General features: G+C 36.3%; 1 protein-coding gene across 13 annotated transcripts in view; it reads left to right on the plus strand.

The window, feature by feature from the left end:
- Window positions 1-16,861, plus strand: part of TBL1XR1 (TBL1X/Y related 1) — a 162,696-nt gene that overhangs the window by 38,676 nt on the left and 107,159 nt on the right. The window lies entirely within an intron of this gene.

Here is a 16,861-nt window from a genome sequence, read left to right on the forward strand (position 1 = left end):
TCCTTCTCTTAAAGTACCTTGTTCAGTATTAATGTAATCAATTTACACCTATAGCTTTCTTATGTCTACTTTTTGCATGATTTATATTTTCCATTCTTTTACTTTTAATCTGTTTTCATAGTTAATGTAGGATTCTTTTAAACAGCATATGGTTGGATTTTTTTTTTTTTTTTTCCCAAGCCACAGCATGCTTAGGATTTTTTTTTTTTTAGTCTTGGCTGGCAATCCCTTTTTTTATGAGACTTAGATAATTTACATATAATGTAATTTCTAATGTGGTTAAATTTATACCATCTTGGTATTTGTCTTCTATTTGTCTCTTTCTTTTTCCTGCCTTGTTGATTTAGTAACTTTTAGCACTTCATTTTATTTCTACTATTGGCTTATTAGCCATACCTCTTTGTTTATTTTTTTAATTTAGTGACTACCCTAGAATTTAATTTTTGCATGCTTTTTATAGTCTATGTTCAAGTAAAATTATAGCATTTCACATATAGTGTTAGACTCTTATAGTATACATATATTTCTCTCCCTTTTTGGTACTGGTTTTGCTGTACATTTTATTTATGCAGATGTTATAAGCACCAGGTATATTGTTTTTACTTTAAACAGCCAATAACCATTTAGAGAAATTTAAAAAATGAAAGTCTTTTATATTTGCATGCACATTTAACAGTGCTGGCACTCTATATTCGTTTAGGTAGATTAAAGTTCCTACCCAAATGTGTTGTTTTCTTTCTACTGAAAGACTTCCTTTAACATTTCTTTTAGTTAGGTTCCTTGCTGAGGAATTCTGTAAGATTTAGTTTGTCTGGTAAAGTCTTTGTTTCATTTTTGAATGTTATTTTCGCTGGGTATAGAATTATGTGTTGTCACCTTTTTACTTGAGCACTTTAAAGTCTTTCCATTATATTCTGCCTTGCATTGTTTTTGGTGAGATGTCTATAGTTTTTTTTTATTCCTGTGGGTCCCCTTGTGAGTTTGTGTCTGTGATGGCTCAGTTGGGAACTGTGGGCCTGTAGCTATATTCTGATTTACATTACAAGTAAAGCTGCCTGTAAAGTAAACCAAGCTTTCAGTGCTTTAAAGCTTTCCTCATCACACAAGAACAAAATGGATTGTCTTCAATGCACAGCACAAACTATCCTGTGGACTATGAGTGCCAGCTGTGGGCAAGGTTTTGCGGCCGGTGAGCGCTGTAATAAGATACATTCTTTGTGTATTAAGGGCCTGTTGGGCTAGAATTTTATTTTATTTAATGTGCTATTTATTATTTAATGATGTCCTTTCATGAAGACTTCCAATGGCAATGTCCTTCTGGTGTCAGGGACAGGAATTGTGCAGTTGTTTTTCTTGTGGCTGTGAATCTTTGAATCTTACCAGTTTTGAGTTCTTTATTTTTAATTTTTTAAAATTTTCTGATAGAAAGCTGGACTTATGTATATATGTGGAGGGGATAAGATATATGGAACACAACATTTTAACTCTTTTTAAATGTATAATTCAGTGGCATTAAGTACATTCACAATGTGGTATAGCCCTCAGCATTATCCATATCTAACTTTTTATCATCCCAAACAAAATCTGTCCTCATTAAATAATAACTCTTTTTTTTAGACAGAGTCTCACTCTGTTGCCTGGACTAGAGTGCAGTGGCGTCAGCCTAGCTCACAGCAACCGCAAACTCCTGGGCTCAAGCAATCCTCTGCCTCAGCCTCCCGAGTAGCTGGGATTACAGGCATGGGCTACCATGCCCGGCTAATTTTTTCTATATATTTTTAGTTGGCCAATTAATTTCTTTATATTGCTCAGGTTAGTCTCGAACTCCTGAGCTCAAACGATCCACCCACCTCGGCCTCCCAAAGTGCTAGGATTAGAGCCATGAGCCATCTCGCTCAGCCAATAATAACTCTTCATTTCCCTTCCCCCCAGCACCTGGTAACCTTTATTCAATTGTCTCCGTAAGAATTTGCCTATTCTAGTTACCATCTATAAGTGGAATCGTAGGATGCTTATCCTTTTGCATCTGGCATACTTCACTTAGCATGTTATCAGGGTTCATTATACCTGTTGTAGCATGTATCAGAATTTCATTTCTTTTTATGGCTGGATAATATTCCATTTCTATTTATCTGTTCATTTGTTGGGTTGTCTTTGTTTTTTGTTTATTGTGAATAATGCTTTTACAAACATTGGTGTAGAAATAACTGAATCTTTGCTCTCAGTTCTTTTGAGTGTATACTCAGGATTGCTGGATCAAATGGCAATTCTGTTTACGACTTTGAGAAACAGCCATATTGTTTTACAGTGATTGTGCCATTTTACATTCCCCATGCACAAGGGTTCCAATTTATCTACATCCTCACCCACAGTTGTTAATTTTGTTTTTTGGATTTTTTTTTTTTTTACTTTAAAATTTTTACTGGTAAAATACACATAACACACAATTCATCATCTTAGCCATTTTTTAGTATACGGTTCAGCAGTGTTTGGTCACATTGTTGTGCAACCAGTCTCCAGAATTTTTTTTCATTGTGTAAAACTGAAACTTTCTATATCCATTAAGGAATTGCCTATTTTCCCCTTTTTTCAGCCCTTGGCTAGAACCCTTGTAGTTTCTGTTTTTATGAACTTGACTGTTCTAAATACCTCATAAAAGTGGTATTATACAGCATTTATCTTTTTGTGACTAGCTTCTTTCGCCTAGTATACTGTCCTCAAGATTCATCTGTGTCGTAGTATATGTCAGAATTTCCTTCCTTTTTAAGGTTGAATAATATTCCATTGTATGTATTCAGCACATTTTGTTTATTCATCCGTTAGTGGACACTTGGACAGCATTGTGAATAATGCCATTATTGGCTATTGTGAATACTGCTGCTGTGAACATGTACAAATATCTCTTTGAGACCCTGATTTCAATTCTTTTGAGTATATACCCAGGAGTGGGATTGCTGGATCATATGGTCATTTTATTTGTAAATTTTTGAGGAACTGCCTTACTTTTTTCCATAGCAGCTGCATTATTTTACATTACCACCAGCAGTGTACAAAGGTTCCAGTTTTTCATATCCTTGCTAACATTTTTTTAATAGTAGACACCCTAATGGGTGTGAGTTGATATCTCATTGTGTTGGATTTGCATATTCCTAATGATTACTGATGCTGAGCATTTTTTCATATGCTTGTTGGTCATTCTTACATTTTCTTTGGAGAAATGTTTAATCAAATTCTTTGCCCATGTTTAAATCAGGTTATTTGTTTTGCTGCTGTTGAGTTTCAGGAGTCCTTTATATATTCTGGGTATTCACCCCTTAGCAAATACATGATTTGCAAATATTTTCTCCCATTCTGTAGGTTACCTTTTTACTCTATTGATTGTGTCTTTTGATGACAGGTTTATTTATTTATTTTAAAAATAAATGCCATTCTAATGGATGTGAGGTGGTACCTCATTGTGGTTTTGTTTTGTATTTCCTAATAATGCCTAATGATGTGGAGCATCTTTTCATGTGTTTATTGATTTGTATGTCTTCTGTGGAATAGGTTAAAATTTTAACAAGTGTTTTTGTGCACTAGCTTCCTGCTTTCATATGTTTTTCTGTTCTTATTTGTATTATGCATTAGTTTTAATGTTTTAATTTAATTTAATTTTTGTCTACTTCTCCAAATTACTTTTGAAACAAAGGTTGATGTAATTTTAGGTAACATGAATTCTTGGTTGGTGAAGAATTACTGTATACTACAAATCTTGTCCTTACCATATGGGTAGGTCAGTTAATTTTTTTCTTGAGCCCATAAAAGGCAATAATGATACATGTCTTGGTTACAAGCCAGTCTTCAAGTACTGTGATTCTGTTGGGTAGCATCAGCTGGGTAGGAATGTGAAAGGAAATTGTGAAGATCTAAACAGGCTTTCAGGAAAGCTGTGTGGAAAATTGAGAAAGAGCCAGAAGGAGGTGGAAACAATAATAATTCAATTAGGGCTAATCAAGAGCAAAGTAAATGGGATCTCAAACTCTGAGGCAGCTCTAAGAATGATGGCTAGAGATATCTATGTAGAAAATAAAGAAGAACTGTATAGAACCAACATTACATGAGTAGGTGAGGAAGGGAAATATAGATACAGCAGCAAAAGCTGAGAATAGGGTGGGACTTGAATTAGTCAAGTTCTTGGCTCTAGTGAAACCAAAGAGAGAAGGGATAGTGGTCTAAGGGAAAAGTAAAATGCATAATCCAGAGTGAATGTAGCAATTTAAAAGAAGGGTCCTGCAGGTTAGCCCCAGTGTAGTGGTATTTACAATTTAAGTGATGACAATCAGTCACAGATTTGTTTTTTCCCCACTCCCACTGCTTCACTTGACTAACCTTTTTAAAAAAGAGAAAAAGTGTCCTGTATAGTGAAAAAGAAGGGTGATAGCTGGGAGCATCTTTAGAAGAAGTTTTTCAGCACAGCCAGGCCAACTGAATAAATCTAACAAACTTTTAATTTGCTATAATCGTATTTGATTTATTCCTCAAATTCCCTCACACTGTTATCCATTTGAATAAACTTGGAACAAATTGTATTTAGCAGTATTTAGGACAAAAGAGTACAGTCTCTAATGGGAAAACTTTTAGCTTTGGGTGGTGGAAAATTATTCTGAGATTTTGCAGTAGCTGAGACAAGGAATGTTCTGCAAGTGTTCGTGGTGCAGCTGGTTTCACACTCACCCTATTTACTATTTTATTATGTAAACCATCACTAACAATCAAATGCAACTCTTTTTTAATATTGCATCTGATACTGGTAAAGCTAAGCTATACTGCGATATATACTTTAAAAATACTTCATAAGTAGAGGTGGTTCAATTTGAAAAATGTGTGGCTTTTGAGAGTCATAGATTTGGCTTTCTTCCTGGTTTTGATTTGTATACCACTGTGACCCTGTGCAGCTTTCTCATCACCACAGCTGCATTATCTGCAAAATAAAGGTGCTAAACATGATCTTTAAAGTGTCTTCTGATTCTGTGATTCTGCAGAGTTTTTTGATTCATTATTATTATTAGCTTACACGCCAAGTGTATCACATATAACCTTATTTTCAGGAGAAGATATGTTTTAAGTTCTGAATAACCAACTCATATTCCAGTGTAGTAAGATCAGACCTCAGATTGTGACAAATTGTTTCAATTTGTCTCTTATTTTTTAAATGAAGGTAAAAATGAAGAAAAACTTTGGGACTATTTTTCCTTATTAATATCTTCTTCTGCTCCATTCCCAGCCTACCTTAACTGTGATTATGTCAGAGTGTCCTTAGATAATTGCTTTCTCTTAGTTGCCTTTTCAACTGCTTGCTACTTGGACAAAGGCTTATAGGGCATGTTTTTGTACACAGAAGGTCATTTTGGGGGCTGGGGATAGTCAGGTAGAGCTGGGGATACTACCAACAAATGGGAAGAAAAATTCTACATTAAACTACGTGACAGGGAAAGACAGTGCTTTAAAGAGGTTTTTTGTTTTGCTAGGTAACTCAATCTGTAGTTGCTGAAAGAGGAGGAAAGGATATAAAACTGGTCAATTTTCAGTTTTAATGATCTGGTAATTTTTGGTCTCTGGATTTTGGCATGCATAATGGCAGCCATCCTACTGTGAGCATTTCTCATCAGCTGCACATTTTAGTCATTTGTCAGTGAATTTCTGTTTTTTTTTTTTTTTTGGCTCATTTTGTTTAGTTTTAAGGAATTCTTTATTCTCTGCTAAAATGTCAACCCTTTTGACACTCTACTGTTTGCCCCTCTTCTGTGTTCTTGAATACTGTTCTGTCATACATCCCTTTAAAACTCAGGGTCAGTTATTTAATTTTTAAAAAAATTTCCCTTACTATTGACCTTTTCAGTTTCTGAGGAAGGTGAATAATTAGGGGTGCATTTGGCTCTTGCTTAGCATCATCCTGATTGTTCTGAAAACAGCCCCTTTTGACACTAACTTCTAGTTTGCTACCCTTGCTATGGAATCAGATAGGCAAGATAAAAAATGGGGCCTTCTAGTTTAGCTTTAATTATTAGGTGAATTGTGTGCTACATTTGTCATCTCAAATTATATAATCTGGGATGATACAAATATATATTTGCCTGCTTTAAGACTTATTTACATTGGCATTTCCTCAGTTATAACATATTAGAGGAATTTTAGAGCAGAGGTCAACATGCTTCCTGTAAAGAGTCAGAGAGTGACTATTTTAGTCAACTACTCAAGTCTGCTGTTGAAATGGGAACCAGCCATAGACAGAATGTAAATGAATAGGCATGGCTATGTTCCAATAAAATTTTATTATACACTGAAATTGAAGTTCATATGCTTGTCATGTTCTTTCCTGTCCCAGCCATTTAAAAATGTAAAAAACTATTGTTAGCCTGTGGGCCATGTAAAAGCATGTTGGATTTGGCCCATGGGCCATAGTTTACCAGCTCCTTTTTTAGCTTAGTGATGATAAATTTGTTTCAGTTGCTTTCCTGTACTATTTAAGTAATCGTATAATTAGTACATTATAAAATAAGCAAAAAAGCTTTGAAATTTAAGGAGCATGTTCCTGTTATCAGTAAAGTACTTAGCCATTTTAATCTTTCTTATATGTAAAACGAGAATAATTATATTATAGTTCTTTATTTATAAGCAGCAGAGCTCACCTATTGTAACCAGAATTATTAAATAATATTAGGTAGTTTACAGAATCATTGGGGAGTGCTGGAGATACAGATCTAAGTCCAAGCTTCTGGGAACATTGCCCAAAACTATACTGCAGAACTAGGTTTGAGAAAGCCACTCATACTGAGCACTAAATACTGAGTACTCAATTTGGTTGCCGATGCTACTGCTGTTGTTGCCTTTGGTGCTGTTTCATTGACAGGTACTCTAAATTGCAACACTGAGAATTGGCTAACATTGGCTGCTGCCACCGTCAAAAGCCAGATATATCTGCTGCCTTAAGCATGAGCAAAAATGGAAACTCTACCATTGCTTACTTCCAAATCAAGGTCTCTTGGAAATTTATTTTAGAGATTGAATAATATGCTGTGTCCCCAGCTATAAAGGAGCCTGAGAATCTTAAATTCTAATTTCTTCATTAGGTGGTGGATCTCCAAAATATAGAAATATCTACAAATTAAAAAGTCTCTTCAAACTTTTAGTAGTGATGACTATGAGAGGTCCATAATAGCAGACACTTGTCCCCCGCATCAGCATAGGTACTTCCTTTTGTAAACTTCAAACAACTGAAACACACTCTCACCTAAAAATTCTACAATTTATGAAAGGTTCATGTTCTAAGGTGGTATGTGAATTGGTTATTTACAACATAAAACTCATTCTGCATTCAGAACAAAAGTATTATAGATTATGGACTTGTTTCCAGGTTAGCCAGAATAATAAGGTTGTTTATGAAAGCTAAAGGTCATTTTCACAGAGCTGAGTTTCTTTATGATGGAAAGATCCTGAGTGTTACCAACTTGCTACCAGGTGGCTGGCTGTCCCCTGTGAAATATGGTACTGTTTGGTATGGAGGTGAAGGAGAACTTGTTGCTTATAGTAGATTGTATTATTAAAAAATAATTACTTCTCTTCTTTACTAGGCATCTCTACAGGAACCCCTACCTATGGGAGGGATGCCTTCTTGTTCTTGTCGACATTAGGCTTGCCCATGGAATTTGCTTTGGCTGATGGTAGATGAGTAGAAGTGATATCCATCATAAAGCTGTAGGAGCCATTTGCATTAAGCAACTTTTTCTTATTTTCCTCTGCCCCAAGAAAAATAGGTGCCAGATAAAGGCTGTTTCTTTTGCCAGATTTCAGAATGAAGAAGATACCTGTAGCTAATCCAAATCTAACATAACAAAAGTGAGAAATACATTTTTGTCTTAGTGAATTAGTGGTTCATTAAAGTGCTGTCAATGAACCCAGGACCGTGTTATGGTTAAACTAATTTAATAATCATAAGTGCTTTTTTCACTGTATTGACATTTGTACTGTGGTTCAAAAGTGATGCTTTGGGCCAGGCATGGTGGCTAACACCTGTAATCCTAGCACTTTGAGAGGTTGAAGTGGGAGGATTGCTTGAAGCCAGAAGTTTGAGACCAGCCTGAGGAAGGGTGAGACCCCATCTTTATAAAAAATAGAAACATTAGCTGGATGTGGTTATGTATACCTGTAGTCCCAGCTACTAGGAAGGCTGAGGCAGGAGGATCACTGGAGCCAGGAATTTGAGTTTGCAGTGAACTATGATGATGCCACTGTAATCTAACCTGAGCAACAGAGCAAGACCCTGTCTCCAAAAAGAAAAAGGAAAAAAGAAAAGATGCTTTGGAAAACTTTCTGATTAGGAAAAATCAATGCAGTTGTTTCAAATTGTATTCTTCACCACCACCACGTATTTATTGTATACAAAAAACTTTTAAGAGCATGCATCTTTTTAGCAGTCTTTGTGATGAAATGAGAAGTGTTCAGGAGAACACCTCTGACTATAGAATTATGATGGCTGACACAGGGAAAACGTGTGATTATTTGAGTTATGGGCTAAACTAGCCTCTTCATTTTTGCTTGAACAATGAGTCACTGTGGTTCTGACATGAGCACTTGACAGACATTTTTTTCAAATGAACAAAGTGAGCCTTTAAGGAAAACAACTGACAGTGTTAGTTTTCAATGATAAAATCTGAGATTTCAATTGAAAATTAGGATTTTGGAAAATTATCAGCTACTGCAAGCTTGACAGCTTGCCAGTATACTTAGGCTTTTTCTGATGAGCCTTGGTAGATAGTAGTGAATTTAATTTTGAAATTTTTTCTGCTTTACCATGAAATGCCAACATTTGGGAGATCTGCTTGACTTAGTAGACTAATATTTTCTAATTGATGCATGATGTTAAAAAATCATGCGTGGGTAAACGGTCTCTTCAATATTGCCCAAACAGTGGATTTTAATTAAGAGTATGAAAAATTTATTAATAGGATTTAAGATTTCACATTCCAGTGAACCTTGACGAAACTGTCACTTGTTGAGTTTTGGTATAATATCAAAGAATAATAGTCATAGCAATCTGAAAAGACTATGAAATATATTGCTCCTTTTTGTAGCTACATATCAGATTCATTCCCCATACTTGTTTCTTGTGAGGACCTGACCTGAAAGTCTAGCCACATGATTAGATCCCATTCAGGAAGCGGTATGCATCTCACTTTCTTTCCCCTTGATAGTATGGACCATAAGGTGTTTTGCGCCTTAGGAGGATCTCTCTTTATAACTTTCAAGAGCTACTGCAGATGGGGCAGTATGATTAAAAGAGTCAATTTCTGGGTGATACCAGGATATGGTGCAGATTTGTCTGTAATCTAGGATCATATTTTCCCCTTTTCAGTTAGCAAATCATAAAACAATCCCCTTATATATTAATAGTATAGGGATTATTTGAGGAAGAAATAGCATTTTATCATTGGACACACTGAAAATGTAAGCCATCTGCTCATGCTTCACAATCAGCCTGAATACTGTCCTCTGTATACCATTAACACATGGTGATGGAGTGTTTGTCACATCAGCTTTAACTTGATGGATCAGATGATGATGATTCCAGATGTGCAGCTCAGATTTCATACTCACCTGTGGTTAGATCTTTATTCTCTACCAGTACAGGTATACCAAAAGTCTAAGAACTTTTTTCAAAGAGAATCTTGGTTTGACAAAGAAGACATGACTTTGCCTTAAAAACCCTTGGGTGTCTTTGTTGATATTCTTCTCAAGGGGTGTGCCAGTGGCTTCTGATGCTGCTGATCAGTTGTCACATAGAGCATCATTGCATTGCAGTCATAGAATCATCATGGTCAGGTGACAGAGCTAGTTGTACTGCAGCTGACTTGATAAGAGAATTTTCTCTTCCTATGGGCCACAAGGGGTGTGCCAGTGGCTTCTGATGCTGCTGATCAGTTGTCACATAGAGCATCATTGCATTGCAGTCATAGAATCATCATGGTCAGGTGACAGAGCTAGTTGTACTGCAGCTGACTTGATAAGAGAATTTTCTCTTCCTATGGGCCACACTTTAAAATTGTAGGATTTCAAATTACTCAGTGAATAGAACAGAGCAGCACATACAAATTGGTATATGTTGTTTTCAATATCCAAAGAGGCCCAGCAAGCTTTTTGCTTCTTAGTTGTAGAACACATAACGTACATTGATTTGTCTTTCACTCTGGAGGGGCTATCCTGACATGCCACAGTCCATTGGCCCCTAGAACTTCATTTAGTGTTCATAGGACCTATATTTTCCCCTTAACTTATTTTCTGTTTTCTGGCATGCATGTCTATCAAGACATCTAGAGTACTACTGCTTCCTCCTTACAGAGTCCTTCTGGCCTGATGTTATCAGCACAGTGGACCAGCGTGACGTCCAGTGGTGTGGTGAAATAATTAAGATCATATGAAAGCTGGAAAATTGACTTAACCTGAGGCAGTACAGTGATTGTGCACTGCTGTCCAAGCCAAATGAAAGCAAATTGCTTTTGGAGTTCTGAAATAGAGAAACCATTTGCTGTGTACCATGTACTGTACTAAACAGATCATATTTGGATATCAGCTTTGCTTCTAGTCATTAAGATTAAAATACTGTTATTCTCTAAGAATATTTGTTTTCTGCATTTGTATTCTGTGTTTAGCTAGACGGTTGTATTAAGTAGATATCTGCTAGGGATTGCAACCCTTGCATCTTTCACTTCTTTGACAATTCTCCAGAGAGTGCAATATTAATTTTGTTTGGAGGGAGAGCGCCAGGGATCTCCACCTGACCTTTCCTGATAAACTACTGCCCTGCTACTCCGTCATGGCGTCAAGGTGGGGATTTTGTCTCTTGATGGTGAAACTAAGACTACCCTTTGCAACTCTACATTCAACACCTGGGGGGAAATAACCATAAGGTGGGAGGATTGATCTACTCTCTGATAAACAGACTTGGGCCAAAACATGTATTATTTGACCACTGTAATCCCTCATTCTGACAAGTGTATCACAATGGTGCTATCTAGGTCTTCAGAGATTAGTTTGAGTTAGATTTTATAGTCCCAGAAAGGTCTGGGTATTTCAATAAGTGGCTGTTGATTTTTGTGGAAAGCCAACAGGAAAATCACAGTACTTGTGGTGTAATTATAGAGCCTTGGCTAAAGGATATTTTGCCTTCATTCTAGGCTCTGGGTCTGGGAACCTTGAGAGTCTGATTTTTTTCTATCCGGGTAGCTTATGTCCCCTTTGTCAGGCCTCTCTGCATGCCATACTTGGTTCTTTGTACAGATAGGGGGTCTGCAAACTTTTTCTCTAGGGGGCCAGATATACTATACATAGACACTGGAAAATAAAAACAAAAACAAAAACTATCCAGTGCTGCCATTGTAGTGCTAAAGCAGCCATAGAATATATAATACATAAATGAGCATGTCTGTGTTCCTATAAAATTTTATTTACAAAAACACACAATGGGTCAGATTTGGACCTCAGGTTGTAGTTTTCATATTTCTGATACAGATCACATAATACTATAGTGGGATGTCCTTTATTATGGTTTTAGGTATGATTTTAGGGACGTTCCAAGGTTCTTGCAGACAAACCAGTTTGATAACCACTAGATTTCTATTTCTTTAACCTTGCCTGGCACTACTTAATGTTACAACTAAATAATCAGCAAAACCAGACTATGCATTGATTTTTGGCTTTGAAAGTTTCAGAGTAGGGGTTGGCAAACTGCAGTGTGAAGGCCAAATGTGGCCTGCCACCTGATTTTGTGTGACCCACAAGTTAAAAATGTTTTTCACGTTTTTAAATCATTGAAAAAAAAGATTAAAAGAATGAAGTTTCATGACAAGTGAAAATTGTATTAAATTAAAATTTTCATATATGAAATTTTATTAGAACACAGCCATATTTATTTATGTATAGGGTATGGCTGCTTTTACTTCAGAACTACATGGTTGGGTAGTCAGAACAGAGAACAGTGTATGGCCTTAAAAAAATCGTCATCTGGCCCTTTACAGAAAATAATTTGTTGACTCCTGCTTTAGAGAATGGAGAGAGATTCTTTTATGTCATACTTAGTAACTGCCTTTTTTGTCAGTGCTATGAGTCAAAAATTTATACCATGAATATGCTTCTCTCTTTTTTTTCTAAATTCTTGGGTTCAAGTGATCCTCCTGCATGCCCATGCCACCACCATCCCACCCCTCCCCCCCTTTTTTATTTGGGAGATAGGGTCTCACTCTGTTGCTCAGGTTAGAGTACAGTGGTGTCATCATAGCTCATAGCAACCTCAAACTCCTGGTCTCAAGCGATCCTCCTATCCTCCAAAGTGCTGGGAGTACAGGTATGAGCCACTGTGCCTGGCCCACTTTTTTTTTTTTTTAAGCTCTAGTGCTATTAGAAGCAGTAGTCCCACTCCACTGTCCTTGTATAGCTACAGCATGCCCTTCACAGTTTTCTACTGCAGTCTCCACTTGGTCCCCAGAACCTTGTTTTCAGTAGGTACTTCATTATAGATGATCACAGTTGATAATTTAATTTTGTTATAGTCTGAGTGAACTATCAGTGTCCCATCTTATGATTGTGTACTCACTGAACTCAAACCTAACCAATGAGATAATTTTCTCATATTCCCATTGCCTTGAAGGTTTGCTCATACATATACCTCACAGGGTGGTTATAAGAATTAAATGAGATAAGTATTATCCTACATTACTGAATTTTTACTGTGCGCAGGGACTGAGCTAAGTGCTTTTCATACTTACAAAATAGTTAAGGCTGGTCCAGAGGTAGTGAGTCCTCTCACTTGATTGTTCAGTCAGTTACATATTGGACTATTCATTCTACCCTTTCCCCCCTTCTCACTACTGCACTTGACTAGTAAAAAAAAAAAAAGTTAAAATGCTTATTATGTATAAAGCCTGCCATGTAAGTATTTGATAAAGGTTAGCTGGTATTTTTAAGTTTAGGAGTTAATATTTTTCCCATCATTACTTCATGCACTGTAAAAAAAAAAAGCTTCATTAGCCTTTAAAAGTTTTAAAAGTCACATTAAGATTTAAGTGGTTGATGGCCCAGCACGGTGGCTCATGCCTATAATCCTAGCATTCTGGGAGGCCAATGCGGGAGACTCACCCAAGGTCAGGAGTTCAAAACCAGCCTGAGCAAGAGCGAACCCTGTCTCTGCTAAAAATAGAAAGAAATTAATTGGCCAAATAAAAACATATAGAAAAAAATTAGCCAGGCATGGTGGCGCATGCATGTAGTCCCAGCTACTTGGGAGGCTGAGGCAGGAGGATCGCTTGAGCCCAGGAGTTTGAGGTTACTGTGAGCTAGGCTGATGCCACAGCACTCTAGCGCAGGCAACAGATGGTGAGACTCTGTCTCAAAAAAAAAAAAAAAAAAAAGATTTAAGTGGTTGGCATGAATTAATATTTTTTGCTGTAATACTTCGTTTTTGGACTTATAGATAAATACAGTTGTTTTTCATTGTTCACAGTACTTATATTCTATAAAGTCCCTATGAACACTAAATTAGCAAACATGGAGCCATTGCTTCTAGGGAGAAATACAGGGTTAGATTCCTGCGAGCCTCTGATCACATTTTTTTTAATGAACTAATCAGTAATAATGTTTTGTGTGTTTCTATGTAGACACCTTATTTAATATATATTCATTCATTAACATTGCACTTAGGGCCAACATTGCTATAACCCATTTATGAACAAAGCTTATCTGCCACACATATTTTCTGTATAAGGTACATCATAGCCTTCTTGCACTTAGCAACACTAGATAGCACTTTAGCACAATGCAACACACAAGTGCAAAAATGTGACACTGAAGAGACTACACAAAGACGTTTGTTTACAATGTGATGCTGAAACCAGAAGGCAGAATGCTGCTTTGTTTGACTTCAGCTGGGTTAAGTGTGTGATTGGCAACTCTAATTTTTCTGCATTCGGTGCATGTCTGTATATGACCCAAAAAGTGCCACAAGTATTAATTTTTGGGTTACTTATAAATTTTAGCAAGCAGGCAAATTCACAAATAAAAATTCATGAACTAACGAGGATGCTACTAACATCATTTTTACCTCATATTTTATTTATATTTTAATTTTAAATAAAAATTTTTAGATTTAATTTTATTTATATATATTTATTTATTTTTAGAGACAGAGTCTTGCTCTGTCACCCAGGCTGGAGTGCAGTAGTGCTGTCATAGCTTACTGTAGCTTCTTAACTCCTGGGCCCAAGCATTCCTCCTCTCTCAGCCTCCTGAGTAGCTGGGATTGCAGGTATATACCAGCATGCTGGCTACATTTTAAAAATTTCATTTCACTTTTTAAACTCATTTTTAATTATAAAATACACATAGCAAAATTTACTATCCTAACCATTTTTTTTTTCTTTTTTTTTTTTTTTCCTCCGGAGTTGTGGTGAGTACATCCTAACCATTTTTAAATATACATTTCAGTAGTGTTAAGTACATTCATGTTGTGCCACCAAATCTCCAGAACACTTCTTATCTTGCAGAACTGAAACTCTACCTGTGACAATTAAAGAGCAACTTCCCATGCTGCCCACTTCCCAGCTACTGGCCACCACTGTTCTCCTTTCTGCCTTTATGAATTTGACTATTTTAGGTACCTCATATAAGTGGGACCATACAGTGTTTGTCTTTTTATGAACTCCCTTATTACACTTAGCGCAATGTTCTTACAGTGCATCCATGTTGTAGTGTGTATCAGAATTTTCTTTTTATTTGTGTATTTATTTTTATTTTACCCACACTGTCATTTTAGCCCAAGAATTTCCTTATGTTTAAGGCTGAATAATACTCCGTTTTATATATAGATCACATTTTGTTTATTCATTCATCTGTTGATGGACACTTTGGTTGCTTCCACCTTTTGGCTATTGTGAATAATGCTGCTATGAGCACGGGTGTACACATCTCTTTTGAGACGCTGCTGCCCCCCAACAGTTTATCTTTTATATGCCATTTAGATATACTATAAAAATAAGTGAACCAACCAGACAAAACAGATGTATACCATAAAGTGACTTGTAAAAGTTCTGTTTGAGCTTCTTTAATTCACTGAAGACAGCTGTTGTTAAGAGTTTGGTGTATAACTTAGTAAATGTGTTTGTGTACTTTCAGGTGTGTATAAAAAAAGGGAAACATTTTGATATGGCTTATTTATATATGGTTTAATAGCAATTGGGATCATACACATACTATTCTGTTGACTTGATAATCTAATATATTGGGGATATTATTTCATGTGAATGCAGATATATCTTCACTGCTACCTAATATTCTAATGTCTGCATATACCATACTTCTTAGAAATCAAAGTCAGTTTTTAAATTATTTAAAAGTAATACATGCATGTGATAGAAAAACTCCAAACTGTACAGAATGGTATGAACAAAACTACGAATATCTTTTCCCCCTACTTCCCCTATACTTCTAGGGGCAGCTGCTGTTAACAGTTCTGTTTAGTTCTTGCTTGCTTTAGTTACTTTAAATAATACATTATACCAAAGACTCTTATTTCTTGATAGATTAACCATAGGATACATTTTATATGAAAGCTTTGAGTTAGTGCTTCTATTCTTCTGTATATTTTCTTCCTCTTTCCAACTTTAAAAAATATATTATTTTTAACAGGTTAAGGATTATACCTTGTTTCCCCCAAAATAAGACCTACCCATAAAATAAGCTCTAGCAGGATTTCTAAGCATTTGCGCAATATAAGCCCTACACTGAAAATAAGACCTAGTGATGGGCGTGGCTACGCAGCGTAGCTGCACAACCCATGCGTAGCTGCACAACCCATGCGTAGCTGCACAACCCATGCGTAGCTGCACAACCCATGCATAGCTGCACAACCCATGCATAGCTGCACAACCCATGCATTTCATGGCAGAGCGGTAAAGGCTTCTTATCTGCCCATCATGACAGCTACTATCCCAGAGGTGACCAGAAAAGTTCAGGCAGCCCCACCAACAAGGTCGGCTCCCCTTGTCAGGTCCTGGCCATCCTGTGCGTGCTGCAAGCTGAGGCTTTGAGGGGAAAATAAAACACATCCCCTGAAAATAAGCCCTGGGGTGTCTTCTTGAGGAAAAATAAATGTGAGACCCTGTCTTACTTTCGGGGTAACACGGTAGTTTGCAACTACTTAGTTTTATAACTCCCCCCCCTCCATGGGATGATTAAAAATTGGAAAACATAATTACTAATTGTTATGACTTATTATGTGATTTTTATGTGATATTTAGGAGGAAGGAGATATACTGTCATTAAACTTGCTGTTAAAGGAGAATCTCATTGTCAATGACTAATATATCCTAATTTGTTTTTCACTTGTTACTTCTGGTTCATACTCAGCTGCCACTGTTTGTTTTTACCTCATTATGTTTTCTTGGGTTCCCTTTTTGTTTTGCTGTTGTGCCTTTTCAGTTTATTCATACAAGTAAAATTTTAATTCTTGAATGTCTGAAAAGTCTTTATTTTGACTTGATGGTAAATCTCACTTGTGAGAGCAGTGCTTTTTCAACCTTTCTCGTGCTGTGATATATAAATCTTTTAAATTTGACAACCCATTTTTCTCTAGCTCTTGGAAAGTTTAACTTGCCCCCTTTTTGATTAATTACCATCCATCTCTCTTTTCCACTTTTGAGTGCCTTATGTAAGTGAATGTTGGACTCCCCCTAGACTGTCACATTTTACTTTTTTACTTATAATTATTTTTTCTTTACCTTCTGGAAAATTGTGTCATAAATAATTTGGTGTTTAGTCATGACCATTTTATTAACTA

The sequence above is a fragment of the Microcebus murinus genome, chromosome 1 (genome assembly GCF_040939455.1).
Source record: "Microcebus murinus isolate Inina chromosome 1, M.murinus_Inina_mat1.0, whole genome shotgun sequence".
In the NCBI taxonomy this organism is placed as follows: domain Eukaryota; kingdom Metazoa; phylum Chordata; class Mammalia; order Primates; family Cheirogaleidae; genus Microcebus; species Microcebus murinus.